This window comes from Malurus melanocephalus, unplaced genomic scaffold (genome assembly GCF_030028575.1).
Source record: "Malurus melanocephalus ecotype Western Australia unplaced genomic scaffold, MMel_1.1 scaffold_2, whole genome shotgun sequence".
In the NCBI taxonomy this organism is placed as follows: Eukaryota; Metazoa; Chordata; class Aves; order Passeriformes; family Maluridae; genus Malurus; species Malurus melanocephalus.
This window is the reverse complement of record NW_026623234.1, coordinates 1,732,758-1,738,757: the sequence shown is the minus strand read 5'-3', so window position 1 is coordinate 1,738,757 and position 6,000 is coordinate 1,732,758. Positions and strand designations below refer to the sequence as shown.

The window sequence follows — 6,000 nt, the reverse complement described above, 5'->3', positions numbered from 1 at the left end:
GACCACACTGCTGGGTATGATATAAGTTATTAACCTACAAAATAAACTGATTTTCATTAAAGGGACCAATGTGCAAATGTTTGGCTGAAGACTTTGAATATCTGCTTCAAGAAGTATGATACATTTATATGAGTCATAGGAATAGGGAGAAATTTACTTCACACGCTCATTTTTTAAGGACTGAAAATGCAGGATTTAGTTCATGAAGGCAGCTCTAAGTTACCACCTGTGGTTATTATCCTAGTTTTCTTGGAGACCTGCATTTTACAGCCTAGTTGTAGTGGCTCATATAAACAAGGGAATTCGCCTGGGGCAACGGGTGCTTAACCTCGATGGGTTCGACAATATCTCYAGTCAGACTGTGTTTCATTTTCCCAACCACACAACCAGACCATGGCCTCATCAGAGAAGCAGTTTCAGCTCCAAGCAGAGACATTTTTCTAGCTGAAATAAAATGATATGTCATGACTGTGCTCCCTTTACAGCATCAGTTTCTTTCCTACTGCACCTGAAGGCTTACTGAGCAATTTAATAGGAACTTTATAATGTGGGTGCTTTTTTCCTTTTAAGAGATKATATATCTGTCCTTTTTGTTAACAGATATAAATGGAGATACACCAGAAAAAAGCTTTTCTTTCCCAAAAACTGGAATAAGCCATATTTTAGTAGGGGATTTTRCTACTTTAACTATGCAGATAAGGGCTCAATTAGCAACCCTGCATAACATAAAACAAGGTTTCTTAGCATCTGTCCACTTCAKAGAATGCACAGCAACAGTTCCTAAAACAATAAGCTTACTCCAAACCCCAAAGAAAAATACCATCAAAAGCTTTTTTGCCCCACTATTTTAAATACAGRCACTTTAGGCTTTACATGGCCGCTAGAAAAAAGGTCCATGTAAGTCTGAGCTGTGAATGCTTTGCTTTACRTATTAAAGTGGCATCTGATGCAAAGCTGAACAGATTCTGTGGCCACCACAAAATGAAACAGGCACTTGTAATTACACAATTGGAAGAATACACAGAAACATTGAGAAAATACACTAAACAATGGCTAAAATTGAAGTCTACCAACCTTTCCCCAGCTCACCCTCCAGGTAAACGAGAGTAGAGACTGACTGCCSAGTCAGCCCCAGAAGGTGAGTGCCTTGTCCCACCCCCCAGCTGAGCCCAGGTGTGAGCAGGAGGATCCTCAGCCAGCACTCACAATGGGCAGGACCTCAAAAGGGCAAATGTGAGACCTGGGGCCAAGCACAGATGCTCTCAATCTTGGAACTGCTTCAGGAAAACACAAGAGACACCAGGCTGGAAAGTTAAGAAAAGCTGYTTTATGACTCTTAAGAACACACTGCACCCACTGACACCTGTGCCAGGTTTCCTTAGAACATGAGGTTCTACTGAAATTCAAATGAAGGGTTATAAGTTTCCAAGTTGGTCCTGAAAAGACAATTTCCATGAGGACACTGACCTGCTGAGCAGAGGTTAGTGGCAGAGAAGTGCCAKCATTGGCAACAGCAAGGTAATAACACAACCTCTACATTTTGAAGCCTCAATTCTTCAGCAGTGCTGGTTTTCAAAATACCAAAGACACTGGGTGCAATGGAAAGGYCTTTTTTGTGTTTACAGCTTCAAACAATAGCACAGTGATAGGAGCTTTACAGGCCTTGGATATTGCATGACCTACTCAAGCACTCAGGCCCTGAGCTCTTTGTCATGAGGTCTCTGTTCAGAACAAAGCCAAGTCCTTTCAGCTYCACTTAAGTGACTCTACTAGCATTCATTAAAAGGACAGTAAAAGGGGCAGCAAATGGTTTGCTAATAAAGCCTGGTTCTGAGGTGCACTATGAATAGAGGAGAGGTAGCATAATTACATTAGTAAAGGTAACTGAGGTCACTGCCACATTGTTGTTCGYTCTTTAATTTAAGCAAAAATAGTGTAAGGTGGCCATAATTGGAGAGAGAAAAAATAAAAAGACAGGAGAAACTGTTCTGCTTTTGGATGAGTCTGACTGCATGATTATAGGATGTTGGTGATGTCTAAGAGGGAGCTACTGAATATTTAACCTTAGAAATGGAAGCTTGGTTGTCTCTTGTCCTGTTAACATCCACACGTATCTTCCATTAGCTCTAATTAGGGCTAACAGGGTGTTCACTAAGTATCTCCATAATTAATGTTAATAGTAGTTACAGGCAAACGTTGCTAGAAGATGAAATGCCAAGGTTCTTCTCCRGGGTTAAATACTCAGCAGCCTGTCTGTCTCTCGTTTCCATTTCCTCCCGGAACGGCTCTTTAATCAATCGCACGATCCCAGACAGCCTCACACACCCAGCCTGGCAGCAAGAGACACATGCAGCCCTAAGTAACAGCACATGCTGTTATTTATACAAAATATAAACACAGACACACAATACCTGACACAGATTAGGCTGGTTCACGTCCTTATGSTCACTGCTGCACAGATATTCCAGCAGCATGTTAACAGTGTGGGCTGTCACATCCCTGTTTCCTTCAAGATGCCTAGGCTTCACAGGGGAGCAATATTACTTCTATCATATATTAAGATAAGTAATTTTTAATTAACAAACCAAAGAGCAAACAAGATGAAGGGAACAACCTCAATTACCCTTATTAATGCCATTGTGCCACCTTTAGTTGATAGACTATACTATATTCCCAAATCAGAGGTTATTAACAAACCATTAAATTTGTAAATGAGAACAGAACTATTATCAGCCATAATCACAACAGCAATAATAATGCACCTTCTGTTGTGCTTCTGGGTCAAGCCCTGAGCAGTAGCTCACAGTAAAAATGTTAACAGACTGCTTCCAGCCAGGGCTCATTTGCCAGCGCAAAGTCTCRCTCTCTGCTCTCCTATCCCATCATAAGGGGAGAATATTCATCAAACTTGTGCAATTCTGTAGCTGAGTGGATTTATAAACTGCCTTTAGTTGGGAATGTGTTTATAAAGCCTCAGGGAACCAGAGGAGTACTCTGCTGTTTCCCYCAGGAGCTGCAAATACTATTTGYAGCAACCTTAGGATGTTGAAGCCTTTGCCAGGGACATCTCAAAGAGGCAAAAATCATCAGAAGAGGAGTGATGGGAGAGCCTGTGCAGGCAGCCAGGCCGGGAGGAAGGAACAGGACAAAATCCCTCTGGTGCTGGCTGTTGGAGCCAGACAAGGAGCTGCGCTTGTGGAAAATGTGACTCAGGCATCTGAACCCTCCCTGTCTCTAGTGCTGGCAGGCACTGGTGCTCCTGAGCTTTGGGGCAGCTCCAGGCACAAAGCACATGCACACATGAGTCCCACAGAAAGGAACAGGTGCTCTCTGTTATAGGGTGAGGGGGAAAAAATCAATTTGTATATTTRTCAACTCACCTACACCGGCCCTGTGTTACATTAAAGAGGAGAACAGCTCCCATGACCCCTCTTAAATCAGAGCTGGAGATGTTTTGGCTTTGCTATGTGAAAACAAACTTTTTTTACTTGCTTTGTTTTCTGCCCTGGGGAATTAGTGACTCAGGCAGGATGCTGAAGACTCAGGGGGATTTATTTTTCATCATGTTTAAGGAGGGYTTTTTCCTACCAGGCTTGTTAATGCTGCTCCACTCAATATTAGGCTTTCAATAAATCTTTTTGCCCTTCCATTTTTCTTCATACAATTATGGGGGGAGCATGGGGACGTTACTGTTCAGGAAAGCAAAGGATATRAAGCACAGAGGGCTGTCTGAGTCTCTCTGCAATGGGGCCAGAGCCAGGCTAACCTTCTGATGCATCCCCCTTTGCCATTCCCTTCTCAGCCCTTCTAACAAGGGGAGGATTTCACACCATTCCCAGGACAGGTCCTGCTCTGGGCACCTTTGTATTGCTCTTTGTGTGGCCCTCAGCCCCTGTGCCACATCSCTCCTCTTCTGGCTCCACATTTCACTCAATCTCCTCTGACAATACATCCATGACTTGCATGAAGCACCCACCTCACTGCTGAATCCTCAGACTCTGTAAATTTATGATAGAGGAAAGTGTCTGTAGGATGAAAACCTTCCCGTTTTCTTGRTCAGGTCTGATTTACCAGACAGACTTTTCTGTATCCACACAGCTCTTCTCAGAAAAGGAACACAGARTATTCCTTTCCAGAGCAACAGGACCAACAAATATTTTAGCTGTAGTCAATCTGATCAAACACAGAATGTTTCTTCCCAAATAATGAGTTGCTTTCAATATATTTTGAATATTCATTACATGCTTTTTTCTTTTTTGCAATCACCCAAAACAGTGGAAATATATTTAACAGTAGTAGAAACAAGAATGGCCAGAGCTCTGTGTTACCTGTTACAATACTGGTCCCTTTTCCAGCCTGCTCATAYTCTTGGCATTTAGAAAGGCACAGTGAAAAAGAAAATACAGTCAGTAAAAGTAACACTTGTAAAACTGCATTTTAAAATCAGAGTGTTGTAAAGCAGCAKCTACAAAATGAGCTGAAACCCTGTGCAATGAGTTGTCTAGACATTTTTATAAGAATTGCAATGAATGTCGAGTAAGTGTTGAAGGAAATCTGAGTTGATTGAAACATCTCACTAGTCTGTGTTTTAACTGGATGGCTGGTGCTGCTTCAGCTTCTTGCCAGCAGGATGAGAAGGATATTAAAAKAGGGAGCAGGAGGGGATCAGCCAAGAACAGGATAGGATAGTTCATCTCCTCTTCATTATTATTTAACATAGGGAGGATGTTCTCTGGTTGTGTTGGATAGCCAGTTAATTTTATGCAGGGCTCTGCAAAGCACAAACCCATGTTGGCAATACAGGTAGCACAAAGAGATAGATCATGTCTGAAGGAATTTGCTCTCCATGGATTTTTTTTTTTCTTTTTCCTCCTCACAAATAGAAACAATAGAAAAAAAGTTTGAACTGAACATTTTCTGTAACACAGCTTAGCCAGAAGCTGAAAACATGAGCTCTGAGATGTATTTTCTAACTTGAAATCTTTGTCTTTTTGCATTCTGATGCCACCTCACTTTCACAGCTTTACTTTTCTATTTAACTAAAAAGAGCATGCCTTCTAGTGCAARCTGTGTGCAAGTGGGACTTTGCACAGTGAAATCTTATGCTTATCTAGGGCTGTTGACAYATGAACCACTGATACATGAACAGCTGGTTAGCTTCTGATACTACACAAAATGGAAATGAAACCCTCTGCAAATGCAACTGTCTGGACAGCATTAGTGGAGGTATTGAGTTTGGGGAAGCTGCTAATCTATTTCCTATCACTCTGTATAATGGAGTATCATGAACTTCCTGAGAGCATGTTAAAACTTCCAGACGAAGCCTGAACCTGTCAGCTGAGAATTGCCTTCAGTTTGGGAAGAGACATTTATTGCTTCAGTTTGTTTTAAAACTCAAAGCCAGTCATTTTGTGATATTTTTGTGAACCTAGAATGGAACTTCTAATCAAAACAAGAGAGACTGTTTGAACTAGCCAGAGGTGTGGTCAATGGGCACTAATGTGGGACACAGAATATTCAGGCTGATATTCCTGGTCTGAAGAGACCAGGGAACACAAACAACCTGGTAGCCAGGCTATTTGACTAAAAATAGATGAACTAGAACACACCTTCTCTACACAACCGTAGCTTAAAGATGATGCAGTGTACTACACAGATTAAAGTTCCTTCTCTTTCGAGTCTGGAACTGTCCCTGCTCAAAAGGTCACTTGCAATTCCATTGTGTACAAGTAAGGAAGCATTTGGGGAATTTAGGATGAACAGCAGTAATGMAGTGAATAGAATATGAAAGGATCAACCAGAGAGATCTTAACATCTTCCACACTGAGAGATGCTCTCCAACTGCAATGCACTGACAAATCCATGCTTACAAGAGGCAGAAACAAAACCAGCTGCAAACTTACGGATACACCGGAAAAAAACAGAACATTTCTGTGGGACATGAAGCCCAGCTATCCCCTCAAAAGTTCACACCAGAGTAATTTTTTTCCCCACCAGATG

The 6,000-nt window shown here is 41.8% G+C and overlaps 1 protein-coding gene across 7 annotated transcripts in view; it reads right to left on the bottom strand.

Annotated features, from left to right (window-relative positions):
* The window catches only part of TSPAN18 (tetraspanin 18), a 116,124-nt gene that overhangs the window by 36,917 nt on the left and 73,207 nt on the right, over window positions 1-6,000 (bottom strand). The window contains exon 1 of one of the 7 annotated variants that reach the window (XM_057364384.1): window positions 1,075-1,140. The exons of the other annotated variants lie outside the window; for them this stretch is intronic. The gene's annotated coding sequence lies outside the window, so the exon portion shown is untranslated. Of the gene's footprint in view, window positions 1-1,074; window positions 1,141-6,000 lie in introns of those variants that run through there. 7 annotated transcript variants of the gene reach the window in all.